Here is a 17,792-nt window from a genome sequence, read left to right as displayed (position 1 = left end):
ACAATGGCAGTTGCATCTGTCTGGAACCAAAAACTCCCCCTCCAGCAGCCTTAAACAACATGGACGTGTTGTCTTACATAACCTAGGGACTGCTTAGGTTCCAGGAAAGATACGGTTCAGTGAAAGTCACTTGTGTTCCCAAGGACACAGGTCTGTCTCTCTACGTTTTATTTGCTGTCCTCAATTCTAGATTCATTCGAAGGCTCCTTCTCTCCAATGACCTAAGATTCGTACCACGCATGACAGACCACACATTTTTATTCACCCCTAGCAGGAACCAACCAATGAAAATGGCCATGTCCAAAGCTCTCTTTTCTAACCTGGTTAGGTCAATATGCACCGGGTGCTCACGGATGACGCAATAAGAGTTGTCAGAAGATTTCCACAAACTGACAGGAAGCAGCACTGTTGCTTCTTGGAACTGGGCGATTGTTTGCAATGGCAGTTCTAGGAGCTGTGGGGTATTTGGCACCATCCTCGTGCTTTATAGCACAGCCTGGCCCTTCACCATTCTTGAGAAGTAAAACTGGTTCCAGCTATTGACAAACATTAAAGGGGTTGGGGCTGGGGGCAAAGTCATTCCAGTGAGATAGACTAAGCAGGTTACTGAGCTGTCTCTTATGTCTCTTGTCTCTTATATATGATAGATAGACAGATAGGTAGACAGACAGACAGACAGATAACTAAAACGGGAACCTTAACAGGAGCACTCTTATAGGACCAATACCAGATTTAGAAGTTAACTTACACAGACATGCAGGATATAGAGGGTAGGTTATAAATGTCAACTGCCACTTTCATCTACTAACTAATGTCTGGAATATAGGCTTTACTAAATGAAGGTTTTTGAAATGAATTCTGTAGAAAATTATTTGGAGCCATGTAACGAGTGGACCAGCAAAATAATATTCTATAATATCATTCCTGGTGATTGTCCAAAGTGAAGATCATTATGAAGATCATTATGAATGAGAGTTTCATTTTTTCTCTTGAGAAGCTATTTGGTGTCCTCAATGGAATGTAAGTCAGATAGATAGAAAGATAGATAGATAATAGATAGATGATAGCTAGATAGATAGATAGATAATAGATAGATAGATAGATAATAGATAGATAGATAGATAGAGAATAGATAGATAGATAATAGATAGATAGATAATAGATAGATAGATAGATAATAGATAGATAGATAATAGATAGATAGATAGATAGATAGATAATAGATAGATGATAGATAGATAGATAGATAGATAGATAATAAATAGATAGATAGATAATAGATAGATGATAGATAGATAGATAGATAGATAGATAGATAGATAGATAGATAATAGATAGATAATAGATGATAGATAGATGATAGATAGATAGATAGATAATAGATAGATAGATAGATAGATAATAGATAGATAGATAGATAGATAGATAGATAGATAGATAGATAGATAATAGAGAGACAGGCAGAGAGATGATAGGTAGGTGATAGATGATAGATGAAAGAAGACAGACAGAGAGAGAGAGAGAGAGAGAGAGAGAGAGAGAGAGAGAGAGAGAGAGACCTAAGTCCATTTAGAATTTGTATGGCCACTACAGAATGGAAAGGGTGAGCTGCTGGGAACTTGGGAACTGAGGAGCTGAGTAAGTCTGCCATGCACCAAGCCTTGGACCAAAATTATGTGTCTTAGCCGAATGCCATGGAGCTGGAAATGCAGCCTAAAGGGACAAGAGATCATCCATCCATCAGCCATCAGCCAAGTTCAGGGTCTAAGAACATCATAGATGAAGACGTGGCGTGATCATTGCAAAGCTTTCAGGAAAGAGATGGCACTTGTGCTGCTTCGTGGCTCACTCTGCCTCTCAGTGATGGTGCAGAGCAGGAACAGGGAGTAGACAGGGCAGATGCAATGGCAGAGAGGTACCATAAGAATGCTACTGAACTCTCTAAGCATGGTGGCTGGAACATGTAGGCACTGTTCTATTCTAAACTCCACCCACAGGTCTGGAAGAAGGTTTTGTTGTTATTTGTGAAAAGGTCTTACTCCAGGTCAAGGATAGCATAGTGCTCATTATATAGCCCAGGCTGGTCTCAAACTTTTGGTAATCTTCCTGTCTTAGCATGCTGAGTTCTAGGACTATAGTCATGAGCCCCGCCCCTATACCTGGCTTTAGATTTTAAAAAATAAATGCTTTACACATAAGTCCTTAAGAACAAAACAAAAATGAGTCAGGAGGAGTCACTAGGTAAGAAGTATTGGGATCAGAAGAAAATGAAGAGTTAGTGCATGTGTGTGTGTGTGTGTGTGTGTGTGTTTTCAGCAGTAAGCCTCCTAGACAACCCTATACACACATGCACATACACACATGCCTGCACACACACATACACACAGACACAGACACACACACACTACTTCTTATCTGTTCTAGTGAGAACTGGGTATATCCTATCTCTGGCTCATTCTGTCAAATTTTTCTGATTTGTCACTTTGTCTGCCCTTCAACTAGACATCATTTTCAAACATGGCTGCTTCTTTTTACAAACCGATCTTACCGTCATTTCTAGGGGTTAAAGCTGTATACTAAGGACAGGTCTGTATCTCAGCTAGAGCATTAAAGGTGTGTCATTCCAGCAGAAGGTCTTAGATGTGATCCCTTGCCAGAGTAGCCATGTTGCTGGATTAAAATTCTCTTCACCTTGGCACCAGGGAAGCTCTGGTTCCATTTTCTCCTTCTACAAAGAAGCTGGTTCTGTGAGATGGCGGTCCCTCTCCCATGACCTCACATGACTTTAAGTACCACTTCACAGGCACTGTCTCCAAACACAGTCAGATTGGAGGCCAGGGCTTCTGCTAGTATATACAAATTTTAAAGTATATGATTCTACCACTCTATAATTTAAATCAACAGAAGAGATAAAATGCTAAAATGAAGAAATAGGGCATTGCTTAGAAGCCAGGTGACAGATGTAAAAAGAAATAGTTACAAACTGATAGGGGATTGTATTTTATTTTACCATAGCTTTATAATCCTATTGGCCTTTAAAACACATGAAGTATATTGCTTTGGCTAAAATACAAATCTTCTTGACTTTAGAATAAGCAATCCCTAATAACTGTTATCTGCCTATACAACTCAATTCCTCCATAAAGTTCTGATTGATTGGTCAAGGCTAGAAAGAAGAGGAATAAATGAAGTGTCTTGTTATTTATTGTCACACCCAGAACACTTCTGAGAAGAAACAAAAGTGTTATGGCAATGACATGACTAAAAGGTGGCAAAGGGTCAGCTCCAGAGACACAGAGGTTGACATCCAGCCATGTGAGGAGATAAGCAAGGTTTGGTCTTATAGAATAAACTATAATGAAGGATGATCTGTGATCATTATGCAAAGACTAACCTCTCTTCCAGCCCATGGAATGGCAGAGACACAGATAATCTCATGTGACATCCATGAGAGAGCAGAGCAATGGAGGCAGTATCCTTGACAACTCCACCGGACAATCCCAGAAGATTTCTGAGTCCCTCCGGTCTTCCTGTCATCTTTAAACATGTCTACGAAAAACTCAACACATCCCTCTGATGCTGAGATTTAAAAGCAAACCAGTCAGGCAGAAGAAATGATGTTCTCAAGTGTATGACAAATCCATTCTAACCCCCGAATTCATAACACAGGAGCAGAATTTCAGCTAAGTATAAAGCAAGTTACCAAACAAGATCTGAACCCACACAGCCTGTTAAAAATGTTTGCCCTTATTAATAGCTGAAGTGCACGGAGCCATATTGGATTTGGGCCTAGCCGCTTTTTGACTGCATGGTTCAAAGTGACTCTGGGCTGTTTGGCCACAGAGACTCACCCCGAAGATGACTGCCATAAATCTTAAGATTGTTGGATAAAGCCTCTCCCATGAATTTACGGCACAGGAGTATAACATTCAAGGGATGCCTCAGCTCGAGCAGATACCAGTTATCTCCTCAGTCAACACCCAGTGTCTCCACCACCTGACCTCATTGCCTGACTTCTTTGCCTCCAGCTATCACTGCCTATACCCTCATCTCCCCCTCCTTCATATTTCACAAAGGTCACTCCCCCTACCTGAAAGCCTTAAAAGCTGCAATGTTCATCCCAATAAACGAGACCTTGACAACAGAACTTTTGCTTGGTCTCCTTCTTCTCTTCACCCCCTTTTGGCCCACAGGTAGAAAGCCTCTTCGGGACCCTGAATAACTGGGTCCCCGCTGGCGGGGACACTGAAGGTTTTCTTCCAGCACAGATCTTGTGATCTCTCTCCAGAGCTCTGGTAAATGCAATTTAATTCACTTCAGCAAGCAGTTCTGAACCACTGATCATTTACCAGGCCTCAGCTGGGTGCTAGGAATATTAAGATAAAGAAGACAGCACAGGCCTCTGACACACAAACAGACTGGAAACTTCTGTGACCCACAAGGATTGTGACCCACGGGATTGGTAATCTTATAAAAAGGGCAGTAATGAAGACATATCCAGCCACCCAGTCCCTGAGTCCAACATCCTTACTTTCCAGGACCTTCTGCTGTAGAGAGGGTGGTTTCTCCCAACGGTCACCCCCAGCCAATGAAGAGCTCAGCTTGCTGGTTCCCATCATTGCACAACAATGTCATGCTATGCACTGCTAGCCTTTTGTCCTCAAATACATTTAGTGGTGTGTATGTATGTGTGTGTGCATGTGTGGTGGGTGGATGGTATGTGTATGTATAGTATGTGTGGTGAGTGTTGTAGTGAATGAGTGGCCTGTGTATGTGGTGTATGTTTGTATATGTATATGTGTGTAGTATATATGTATAGTGGAGGTGCGTGTGTATGTTCGTGTGTGTGTGTGTGTGTGTGTGTGTGTGTGTGTGGTATACTGTGTATGGTTTGTGGGTGTGATGGTCTATGTGTTTGCTATGTGGTATGGTGTGTTTTTTCATCTCCTCTTATCACCTCTTCTTTTCCAGTGTCACCCTTCATCCCGCTATGGGTTTCTGCCCGAGTGTGCCCTGAATAACTCTGAACAGCAGAGTGAATTTAGGGAAATATGGGCGAATGTGACCTTAGGACTCAGCTTGAACTGCACATGAGTGGGTAGCCATGTGTTCAAAAGCAAAGGCACTGGAGAGACCAGTCTTCCTCCGTGATGTTTAATCTTGGTTGCCAACTTGACCACATCTAGAATCAACCAAACCCTAAGCATCCAGGTATATCTGTGAACGATTATTCTGACTGTATCTTTTGAAGTAGAAGACCCACCCTAAACCTAGCCACACCTTCTGGCGGGAGTCTCTATGAAAGGACGAGGAAGAAGAAAGCTTTTGCATTCTTTCACCCGCACTCTTCTTGACAAGTTCTTCTATCCTGTTGCTGAGGGATTCCATTGCTGACTTTAGAGCCTCCCTCTTTGGGATTCCAATGTCTACTGAAGACCAGCTGAGACATCCAGCCCCACAGCCTAAACAACTATCAGATTAGTTTGGTAGAAGACAGCCATTCTTGGACTAGCTGGACCACATCCTATAAGTCACTCTAATAAATCCCCTTTTAATGAATGTGGTTTCATTCTATCAAGTCTGTTCTTCTAGAGAACTCTGACTAAAACACCTCCCAGATGTGCAAGCTGCTGACTCACTCTCCCCGCTTAACCCACAGCACTGTATGGCACTATCTACGGGTCGAGCAAATGAAAACACAGTTTTGAGGAAGACAGGAACTTTTCCCATTTTTTTTTTCATATTCCTTTCTAGAATAAAACTATGAAAGCCAGTGTCCCATTTTGTATGTGAAAAACCAAGCACAGAGAAAGAAACTGAGCAAGCTGGTCTAAAATGACAAAACTCGTAAAGGTAGGTGTCACAATTTGGACATTGGAAGCTTGGTACCCAACAGTACTGCCTTGTCATGAAGACTGGAAGTCACGGGTAGTTAGTGAGAGAGCCAGAGGAGCACCTGTCAGGTCTCAACTCACCGTTTAGGGGCCCAGCCATGTAGCTCCTGAGATAATACAGACATAATTTGTAGCAACTTTGTCTCCACAGTAGCATAGCTGCCGGTGCCTGTGTGTAAACTATTATCCTTCATATCTATATATGCTGTGTGTGTGTGCGTGCACACAAGTATATGCACATGCATAAGGTCTCTGGTGTTCACTCTGAAGCTGACAACTTCCAAAGACATCACCATGTACCCTCTGCATCTTGCTCGCACAACTGATCAATCAGCTGCTTTTTGTCCTTTACCAAGTGACCCACATACTGGAGATGCAAATAGTGCCAAAGCTCTGAAAGAGGAATGCTGGGCTGGTCTATTCATAATTTGACAGCAGCCTGAAAAGAAAAAAAATCACTAATTACACGTGGTGAATATATTTTGGCTTTAGAAAAATAACGTTTCCCACAGAGAAAAAGAACAAAGCATACCATTCATTGGATGCAGAAGTTCAAAAGATCTTCATGACATGAGAAGTCACAGTCCCAAGACTGACAGTACCTATGTGACTACAGTGGGTGATTAACTCTGTGGGCCTCAGTTTCCTCATATGTGAAGCATCCATCATGGAGAAGTTTGTTCAGCAAAGGATCACAATACAGTCAGTATTAGCCTCTGCCTCACCTAGCTTTCTTCTAGCTCGTGCTAGGAAAACAAATGAACAAAAGAAGAGCTTTCCTCCTCCTTAGTCTTTTCCTCTCTGAAGACAACAATGGCTTTAGCATTTATCAGCAGGAGACAGAAATGAATGAGGTTGTAAGTCTGCCTGGGAAGAGACACAGAATGTCAACAAAGTCTCTGGCTTCAGACAAGCATCTGAACACACTAGAAATGTCAAAGAAGGACTTAGGATGCAGCTTGGAGGGGGCAGGGGAGTAGAACAATTCCCTGGTATGCATGAGAACCTAGATTTGATCCCAATACCTCAGAGAAATCAAAGTTGTCAAGGTGTGTCGTATACACCTTTAATCTTAGCACTGGGGATGCAGAAATGGGCAGATTTATGAGTTCAAGGTCAACCTGGTCTACATATCAGGTTTCAGGACAATCAGAGATACCTAGAGAGACCCTGTTTCAAAACAAAATAAAAACTTAAAGTTGAAATTATAGAATCTATAGAAGAAAACATACACCCAAATTCCTACCACTTGGGAATAGCCAGATTTGAAAAACATTAATGGCGGTGATAATGATGATGGTGGTGGTGGTGGTGATGATAAATTATTTACATTTCATGAAAATAAAATAAGTATTTCCTAGAAGCAGCATCAATAAGTAAATAAAAGGGTAAACAGATACTTGAAGAGAATAGTCTTTATTCACTTATTGGAAAAGAATTTGTGTCCACCTAACTGCCCAGCAATTTTACTCCTAATCCAAGAGGAATCAAAATATATGTCCACATAAAGACTTGAACATGAATTCAGTTTTACCATGACCATCCACAAACAACTCAAATTTACATCGGAATAGATAAATGAAACTGTTAGTAAGACACATGTAAGAGGCTGAGACAGGAGGATAGATGTGAGTGAGTCTGGGATAGATATTAAGTTCCCCCAAAATACAAAATGAAAGGAGAAAAACCTATAAAGTGTAAAGAGACTAGAGAATATTATTCAAGTGTGAAAATGAGCAAACAGTAGGTATATACTTCAACGTGGATGGGGAAATACCACTTGGAAGACTACCTACTAGGTGATGTGTTCATATAAAATTCTCCAAAAAGAAAAAAAAATATGATTCTTATAAAGACAGAAAGCAGTTAGGGAAGGATTACTTATAGTAATAAAGTACCAGGAAACTTTGAGGGGTGATAAAATGTGTGATATCTTGATCATGGTAGTAGTTTTTAAGCACATTTATTTTCCAAAACTACTGTACCTCACTCAATATTTTATTTTATATTTATTTACATTCAACCAAAGCTAATTAATTATTTTTCAGAGAAATATGTCCCCTGCCCTCATGGAGGAAGCTAATATGCTTCCAGAATTTTTTCTTGACTCACAAGACTCACTCCAGTAACCATTAAATACCACTTCCTCTTACCTTCCTCTCACTTAAGATAGAGAACAGCCCCGTGAAATCCGCATCTGAAAGAGATACCTGTGTTCATTACAGCATCATTCACCATAACTGATATAAAAGTGATAGAAGTGTCCACTAACAGATGAATGGGCAGGGCTAAAATGAGATAAATCGTCACAGTGTAATACCGTTTTTATAATTTGAGATGTTGCAAATGTTATTGTTCTAAGTGAAAGAAGCCAAGCCTGGAGACAATTATCCCATGACCTCACTAATAAACAAAATTAAAAATGCTGAGCTTTGAACTTACAGAAGTGAGGAATAGAGGGAAGGTTACAAGATATTAGGGAAGAAATGTTGGCCGAAGATCACAAAGTTTCAGATCAGCATAATGATTAAGTTCTAAAATATCTACTATGGAGCATGGCGAGTATTGGATGTGTGAGAACTAACTTGGTGTTCTCTCCACAATGAAATAACAAGTGCATGTGTCATATAACTCGATTTAGTCAGATATTCTCACACCGTATATCATAAGCATATAAACCTTTGTCAAGGTAACCCCGTGCGGTGTCCCTCCCTTTCCCAGTCTGCATGGTTCTGGACCAGAGCATCTTCCGCAGCCTGACCTTCACCATGAGGGTCTTGGCCTTCATCGATATCAGCAAGGAAGGCCTTGCTGCTCAACTTCACGCTTATCTGAAATCAAAAGGAGCTGAGATCTCAGAAGAGAACTCGGAAGGTGGGCTTCATGTAGACTTAGCTCAGATTGGTGAAGCCTGTGATGTGTGTCTGAAGGAAGATGATAAAGACGTTGAAAGTGTAATGCACAGTGCGGTATGCCTCCTGTTGATCCTGGAACCAGACAAGCAAGAAGCATTGATTAAAAGTCTGTGTGGAAGGGAAGGTCAGGTTTGGGGAAGGCGAACGCCCATCTCTGAGACTGCGATTGCTCAGCAACCTTTTCCATGGGATGAACAAAAACAACTCTTGTAAAGTTACATGCGTACTGCAGCCTCATCAACATGGCAGCATCATGTGGGGCCATCTAGTACATCCCAACAGAACTGGATCAAGTGAGAACATGGGACCACTGAAAAGAAGCACACCCTCGGGCTGGGGATTTAGCTCAGTGGTAGAGTGCTTACCTAGGAAGCGTAAGGCCCTGGGTTCGGTCCCCAGCTCCGAAAAAAAGAACTAAAAAAAAAAAAAAAAAAAAAAAAAAGAAGCACACCCTCTTAAGACTACTCTACGGAGGTGCTCGTGTATTGTAAGAAAAATGGTGCTGCATCAAAGGTCATGGTGGAATTGCTTGGGAGTTACACAGAAGATGGTGCTTCCCAGGCTCAAGTTCATGCCCACAGGTGGATTGTGCAGGCATTGATGGATCCAAATGCCTTTCTTTTTGACCATCTTCTTACTCTAAAGCCAGTCAAATTTTTGGAAGGCGAGTTTGTCCGTGATTTATTAGCCATTTTTGTGAGTATTAAATTGGCAATGTGTGTCAAGTTCTATCAGAAAAACAAAGACTGCATAGATTCACTTGGCTTCTTTTTTTTTTTTTTTTAACCTTTTCAGACATGACTGATTTATTTGACGAATTCAAATTTCACTTGTCAAAGTATATTGAGGGGCAGGGTTTGGGTTAATTATTTCATTAGAAGCAATCACTTTTTTTTTTTACAGTTAATTGACATGGGGTAGTATCTAGAGGAAAGGCAAAACTCTAAAAAATGACAGCAAAAAACGACGTCATGTGTGTGGGTGATAATTACAAATATCAGCAAAGGAAACAACTAGCTTATACTACTGAGGCGTGATGCATGCTAACACTAGTAGTGACCCTTTAGTTCAACTCAACCCACAGTCTGGACTGAGTTGGTGCAAGACACTAAGTACTAGGGATATGGTGAAAACACATGAACAATCAGACATCCTCCATCTCCTTAGCAAGTACACTAATAGCATTTATAAAAGTGGTATCGTGAGGCATAAAGCACTCTTCTAAGGCCATGGATGAGCAAAATATGGCAAAAATGAGACTCCTCACCTTTATGGGAATGGCAGCAGAAAACGAAGAGATTTCTTTTGATACAATGCGGTAAGAGCTACAGATCGGAGCAGATGATGTTGAAGCATTTGTTATTGATGCTCTAAGAACTAAAATGGTCTCCTGCAAAATCGATCAGACCCAAAGAAAAGGAGTTGTCAGTCACAGCACATGTCGGGCATTTGGAAAACAGCAGTGGCAACAACCCTATAACACTCTTAATGCCTGGAAACAGAACTTAAACCAAGTGAAAAATAGCCCAAGTTCTAAGTCATAGTAAAACATTATCAATTAAAGAAAAAAATTTGACAATTGTTGCTTAATAAAGCTGGGGGGGATTAACAACACATCAACAACCCTGTAGCTCTTTATGACCTTTAGCCAGGATTAAGTCCCTTGGAAACCATCATTCATGGGCTTCTGCCAACCCGGGCCATCTTTATTTGCGTGGCCATTCTCCACAATGTGAAGAAGCCAATGTTGCTTCCTTTTGGATAAATGACTGGGCCAACCAAAAGGGTGGAGCTCAAATACAATCATAGGCTCAGAAGGAATCTACAAACTGTCTCATTTGCTCTACTTTCTCTAAGCTCAATCCCGTTTCTGTCAATCACATCTAAGGAGTGTTATGTGCTGTGTCTTGAGCTGCTCACACAGCTAGAGCTCGTTTATCTAGCACTTCCTAGGTACCAGGACATAAATTAACTGTCACAGTGACCCTTTGGGAGGGTACAATTACCACCTCAATCTCCATTCTGTGAGTGGCAAATTGAAGAGCAGGATGCTGAGGTGACTTTCTCATGGTCACAGAACCCAGGGTTGTAGGATTCAGAAGCCATCAAGCCTTTATCATGTGACGCAGATCCCTGATTTTGGCAGGATGACAAAGAAGCTCAAGACTAGCTGTGCAGGGAGGCAGGACTCTAGCTCATTTGAACAGGCTTTGGGAAGACTTCTATACTCTTCTTTTTGAACTATAACCTGTCAACCTAAAAGCATTTGGGTCTTTGTGATTAACATAATATTTCCAGACCAAAGGAGTCTCACTAAATCCCTGATTCTTGCTTTGTAGAGGGAACATGAATGGATGTTTGAAAAGTTCTGGGAGGAGGAAGCAAGAATGCCCATTCCCTCATTTATTCTCGTTGTCCCTTAGTAATCATGTAAGCAGTCTAGAGCAGACAGTACACGAAGTATCACGCTGGGAAGGGATAGATCCTATTCTCAGTGTGGAGTTCTGACAGTTACCACCCACCTTCATGGAGGTCCTGGTTGTTGCCAAATTCCACTTCCTGGTGTGTCAGCAGTTAGTCCTGTCCCTGGGATGTTTCTGAGAGCTGCTTCCCTAATGGGTGGAGCATGGTTCTCTTGAGGTGGGGATCTGAACAATCATTCAGGAAAGAACCAGTCTCCCCTTTCCTGCTCTCCTCCACCCTCCTCTGTATGCTGTAAGGAAATGATGAAATAATGGACCGGGTCTCACCCCAGGGACCCTTAGCAAATTGTTCCTCCACACCCCTCTTGCTTTCTAGTGGGAAAAAACAGGCAGGGCGGACATCTTGGACAATTTGAACACAGAATTGAGTTCAGTTCTATAAAACAGGCTCTAAGTTTGTATTATAAACAGTGGTATTATGACACAGAGATTAGAGCCAAAGAAACATGAACTGCTTGTTCCTAAAAGTCTTGGAACGTGAGCTAACATGAACGCTTGAGTGGTTGGGCTTCCATAAGCACACTTGGAGAGGGAGAAGTCCAGGAAAGCTGAGCCTTGTCTTAGGTCTCACGCATAGTAGGCATGCTTCACAGAGAGACTGACATCTGTCCTACTTGGTCACGAACGATAGTCACACAGTACCCCTGCATTCAGAATAGTGCTCGGTGTGGAGAAAGCATTCCAAATTATTATGAACGAAAGAATAAAACGATGCTGAGATCTTTGCATTGCAAGCGACTGGGTCTCGCTATCTAAATCTGGAGTCTGAAAAGGCCTTTTCACTGATTTTTCAGGAGGAATTATTTAACAATCCTTAATGCATAATTGAATAAATGAGAATTGGCTCTATTAAGAAACACGCAGACTCCGGCCCGCAGCAGCTCTCTGCTCCCAGACCCGGTGAGAGAGAGACCCAACCGCCTGGTCAGGTGGGCACTCCTGAGGCTGCAGAGCGGAAGAGACCACCAACACTGCTCACCCCTGCCCACATCCCTGGCCCAAGAGGAAACTGTATAAGGCCTCTGGGCTCCCGTGGGGGAGGGCCCAGGAGCGGCAGGACTTCTGCGCCTGAGACACCGCCGGAACCTGAAAGAAACAGACCGGATAAACAGTTCTCTGCACCCAAATCCCGTGGGAGGGAGAGCTAAACCTTCAGAGAGGCAGACAAGCCTGGGAAACCAGAAGAGACTGCTCCCTGCACACACATCTCGGACGCCAGAGGAAAAAGCCAAAGACCATCTGGAACCCTGGTGCACTGAAGCTCCCGGAAGGGGCGGCACAGGTCTTCCTGGTTGCTGCCGCTGCAGAGAGCCCCTGGGCAGCACCCCACGAGCGAACCTGAGCCTCGGGACCACAGGTAAGACCAAATTTTCTGCTGCAAGAAAGCTGCCTGGTGAACTCAAGACACAGGCCCACAGGAACAGCTGAAGACCTGTAGAGAGGAAAAACTACACGCCGGAAAGCAGAACACACTGTCCCCATAACTGACTGAAAGAGAGGAAAACAGGTATACAGCACTCCTGACACACAGGCTTATAGGACAGTCTAGCCACTGTCAGAAATAGCAGAACAAAGTAACACTAGAGATAATCTGATGGCGAGAGGCAAGCGCAGGAACCCAAGCAACAGAAACCAAGACTGCATGCCATCATCGGAGCCCAATTCTCCCGCCAAAACAAACATGGAATATCCAAACACACCAGAAAAGCAAGATCTAGTTTCAAAATCATATTTGATCATGATGCTGGAGGACTTCAAGAAAGACATGAACACACTTAGGGAAACACAGGAAATCATTAATAAACAAGTAGAGGCCTACAGAGAGGAATGGCAAAAATCCCTGAAAGAATTCCAGGAAAACACAATCAAACAGATGAAGGAATTAAAAATGGAAATAGAAGCAATCAAGAAAGAACACATGGAAACAACCCTGGATATAGAAAACCAAAAGAAGAGACAAGGAGCTGTAGATACAAGCTTCACCAACAGAATACAAGAGATGGAAGAGAGAATCTCAGGAGCAGAAGATTCCATAGAAATCATTGACTCAACTGTCAAAGATAATGTAAAGCGGAAAAGGCTACTGGTCCAAAACATACAGGAAATCCAGGACTCAATGAGAAGATCAAACCTAAGGATAATAGGTATAGAAGAGAGTGAAGACTCCCAGCTCAAAGGACCAGTAAATATCTTCAACAAAATCATAGAAGAAAACTTCCCTAACCTAAAAAAAGAGATACCCATAGGCATACAAGAAGCCTACAGAACTCCAAATAGATTGGACCAGAAAAGAAACACCTCCCGTCACATAATTGTCAAAACACCAAACGCACAAAATAAAGAAAGAATATTAAAAGCAGTAAGGGAAAAAGGTCAAGTAACATATAAAGGGAGACCTATCAGAATCACACCAGACTTCTCGCCAGAAACTATGAAGGCCAGAAGATCCTGGACTGATGTCATACAGACCCTAAGAGAACACAAATGCCAGCCCAGGTTACTGTATCCAGCAAAACTCTCAATTAACATTGATGGAGAAACCAAGATATTCCATGACAAAACCAAATTTACACAATATCTTTCTACAAATCCAGCACTACAAAGGATAATAAATGGTAAAGCCCAACATAAGGAGGCAAGCTATACCCTAGAAGAAGCAAGAAACTAATCGTCTTGGCAACAAAACAAAGAGAATGAAAGCACACAAACATAACCTCACATCCAAATATGAATATAAAGGGAAACAATAATCACTATTCCTTAATATCTCTCAATATCAATGGCCTCAACTCCCCAATAAAAAGACATAGATTAACAAACTGGATACGCAACGAGGACCCTGCATTCTGCTGCCTACAGGAAACACACCTCAGACACAAAGACAGACACTACCTCAGAGTGAAAGGCTGGAAAACAACTTTCCAAGCAAATGGTCAGAAGAAGCAAGCTGGAGTAGCCATTCTAATATCAAATAAAATCAATTTCCAACTAAAAGTCATCAAAAAAGATAAGGAAGGACACTTCATATTCATCAAAGGAAAAATCCACCAAGATGAACTCTCAATCCTAAATATCTATGCCCCAAATACAAGGGCACCTACATACGTAAAAGAAACCTTACTAAAGCTCAAAACACACATTGCACCTCACACAATAATAGTGGGAGATTTCAACACCCCACTCTCATCAATGGACAGATCATGGAAACAGAAATTAAACAGTGATGTCGACAGACTAAGAGAAGTCATGAGCCAAATGGACTTAACGGATATTTATAGAACATTCTATCCTAAAGCAAAAGGATATACCTTCTTCTCAGCTCCTCATGGTACTTTCTCCAAAATTGACCATATAATTGGTCAAAAAACGGGCCTCAACAGGTACAGAAAGATAGAAATAATCCCATGCGTGCTATCGGACCACCACGGCCTAAAACTGGTCTTCAATAACAATAAGGGAAGAACGCCCACATATACGTGGAAATTGAACAATGCTCTACTCAATGATAACCTGGTCAAGGAAGAAATAAAGAAAGAAATTAAAAACTTTTTAGAATTTAATGAAAATGAAGATACAACATACTCAAACTTATGGGACACAATGAAAGCTGTGCTAAGAGGAAAACTCATAGCGCTGAGTGCCTGCAGAAAGAAACAGGAAAGAGCATATGTCAGCAGCTTGACAGCACACCTAAAAGCTCTAGAACAAAAAGAAGCAAATACACCCAGGAGGAGTAGAAGGCAGGAAATAATCAAACTCAGAGCTGAAATCAACCAAGTAGAAACAAAAAGGACCATAGAAAGAATCAACAGGACCAAAAGTTGGTTCTTTGAGAAAATCAACAAGATAGATAAACCCTTAGCCAGACTAACGAGAGGACACAGAGAGTGCGTCCAAATTAACAAAATCAGAAATGAAAAGGGAGACATAACTACAGATTCAGAGGAAATTAAAAAAATCATCAGATCTTACTATAAAAACCTATATTCAACAAAATTTGAAAATCTTCAGGAAATGGACAATTTCCTAGACAGATACCAGGTATCAAAGTTAAATCAGGAACAGATAAACCAGTTAAACAACCCCATAACTCCTAAGGAAATAGAAGCAGTCATTAAAGGTCTCCCAACCAAAAAGAGCCCAGGTCCAGATGGGTTTAGTGCAGAATTCTATCAAACCTTCATAGAAGACCTCATACCAATATTATCCAAACTATTCCACAAAATTGAAACAGATGGAGCCCTACCGAATTCCTTCTACGAATCTACAATTACTCTTATACCTAAACCACACAAAGACACAACAAAGAAAGAGAACTTCAGACCAATTTCCCTTATGAATATCGACGCAAAAATACTCAATAAAATTCTGGCAAACCGAATTCAAGAGCACATCAAAACAATCATCCACCATGATCAAGTAGGCTTCATCCCAGGCATGCAGGGATGGTTTAATATACGGAAAACCATCAACGTGATCCATTATATAAACAAACTGAAAGAACAGAACCACATGATCATTTCATTAGATGCTGAGAAAGCATTTGACAAAATTCAACACCCCTTCATGATAAAAGTCCTGGAAAGAATAGGAATTCAAGGCCCATACCTAAACATAGTAAAAGCCATATACAGCAAACCAGTTGCTAACATTAAACTAAATGGAGAGAAACTTGAAGCAATCCCACTAAAATCAGGGACTAGACAAGGCTGCCCACTCTCTCCCTACTTATTCAATATAGTTCTTGAAGTTCTAGCCAGAGCAATCAGACAACAAAAGGAGATCAAAGGGATACAGATCGGAAAAGAAGAGGTCAAAATATCACTATTTGCAGATGACATGATAGTATATTTAAGTGATCCCAAAAGTTCCACCAGAGAACTACTAAAGCTGATAAACAACTTCAGCAAAGTGGCTGGGTATAAAATTAACTCAAATAAATCAGTTGCCTTCCTCTATACAAAAGAGAAACAAGCCGAGAAAGAAATTAGGGAAACGACACCCTTCATAATAGACCCAAATAATATAAAGTACCTCGGTGTGACTTTAACCAAGCAAGTAAAAGATCTGTACAATAAGAACTTCAAGACACTGAAGAAAGAAATTGAAGAAGACCTCAGAAGATGGAAAGATCTCCCATGCTCATGGATTGGCAGGATTAATATAGTAAAAATGGCCATTTTACCAAAAGCAATCTACAGATTCAATGCAATCCCCATCAAAATACCAATCCAATTCTTCAAAGAGTTAGACAGAACAATTTGCAAATTCATCTGGAATAACAAAAAACCCAGGATAGCTAAAGCTATCCTCAACAATAAAAGGACTTCAGGGGGAATCACTATCCCTGAACTCAAGCAGTATTACAGAGCAATAGTGATAAAAACTGCATGGTATTGGTACAGAGACAGACAGATAGACCAATGGAATAGAATTGAAGACCCAGAAATGAACCCACACACCTATGGTCACTTGATTTTTGACAAAGGAGCCAAAACCATCCAATGGAAAAAAGATAGCATTTTCAGCAAATGGTGCTGGTTCAACTGGAGGGCAACATGTAGAAGAATGCAGATCGATCCAGGCTTATCACCCTGTACAAAGCTTAAGTCCAAGTGGATCAAGGACCTCCACATCAAACCAGACACACTCAAACTAATAGAAGAAAAACTAGGGAAGCATCTGGAACACATGGGCACTGGAAAAAATTTCCTGAACAAAACACCAATGGCTTATGCTCTAAGATCAAGAATTGACAAATGGGATCTCATAAAACTGCAAAGCTTCTGTAAGGCAAAGGACACTGTGGTTAGGACAAAACGGCAACCAACAGATTGGGAAAAGATCTTTACCAACCCTACAACAGATAGAGGCCTTATATCCAAAATATACAAAGAACTCAAGAAGTTAGACCGCAGGGAAACAAATAACCCTATTAAAAAATGGGGTTCAGAGCTAAACAAAGAATTCACAGCTGAGGAATGCCGAATGGCTGAGAAACACCTAAAGAAATGTTCAACATCTTTAGTCATAAGGGAAATGCAAATCAAAACAACCCTGAGATTTCACCTCACACCAGTGCGATTGGCTAAGATCAAAAACTCAGGTGACAGCAGATGCTGGCGAGGTTGTGGAGAAAGAGGAACACTCCTCCATTGTTGGTGGGATTGCAGACTGGTAAAACCATTCTGGAAATCAGTCTGGAGGTTCCTCAGAAAATTGGACATTGAACTGCCTGAGGATCCAGCTATACCTCTCTTGGGCATATACCCAAAAGATGCCTCAACATATAAAAGAGACACGTGCTCCACTATGTTCATCGCAGCCTTATTTATAATAGCCAGAAAATGGAAAGAACCCAGATGCCCTTCAACAGAGGAATGGATACAGAAAATGTGGTACATCTACACAATGGAATACTACTCAGCTATCAAAAACAACGAGTTTATGAAATTCGTAGGCAAATGGTTGGAACTGGAAAATATCATCCTGAGTGAACT

At 41.3% G+C, this 17,792-nt stretch overlaps 2 long non-coding RNA genes and 1 pseudogene across 3 annotated transcripts in view; 2 read left to right on the top strand and 1 right to left on the bottom strand.

Moving 5' to 3' along the window:
• LOC148001692 (uncharacterized) overlaps positions 1-7,718 on the top strand; it is a 70,945-nt gene extending 63,227 nt beyond the window's left edge. Inside the window, exon 3 of the long non-coding RNA XR_015636033.1 lies at positions 4,972-7,718. This is a non-coding gene — a long non-coding RNA (uncharacterized LOC148001692). The remainder of the gene's footprint in view (positions 1-4,971) is intronic.
• LOC120096284 (uncharacterized) lies at positions 5,703-11,517 on the bottom strand. 2 transcript variants are annotated; one of them, XR_015636031.1, is made up of 5 exons: positions 11,332-11,517; positions 10,077-10,199; positions 8,048-8,091; positions 6,427-6,761; positions 5,707-6,333 (listed from the first exon to the last, which is right to left on the bottom strand). It is a non-coding gene; the product is annotated as an uncharacterized LOC120096284 (long non-coding RNA). The 2 variants fall into 2 exon arrangements; XR_015636032.1 differs by lacking the exon at positions 6,427-6,761 and having other exon boundaries at positions 5,703-6,333.
• Positions 8,539-9,215, top strand: Eif3m-ps1 (eukaryotic translation initiation factor 3, subunit M, pseudogene 1; annotated as a pseudogene).
• Positions 11,518-17,792: the final 6,275 nt, after the last annotated feature.

This window comes from Rattus norvegicus, chromosome 13 (assembly GCF_021556685.1).
Source record: "Rattus norvegicus strain SHRSP/BbbUtx chromosome 13, alternate assembly SHRSP_T2T, whole genome shotgun sequence".
In the NCBI taxonomy this organism is placed as follows: Eukaryota; Metazoa; Chordata; class Mammalia; order Rodentia; family Muridae; genus Rattus; species Rattus norvegicus.
Note: the sequence above shows the minus strand (reverse complement) of the source record. Positions and strands in the feature narration are given on the sequence as shown.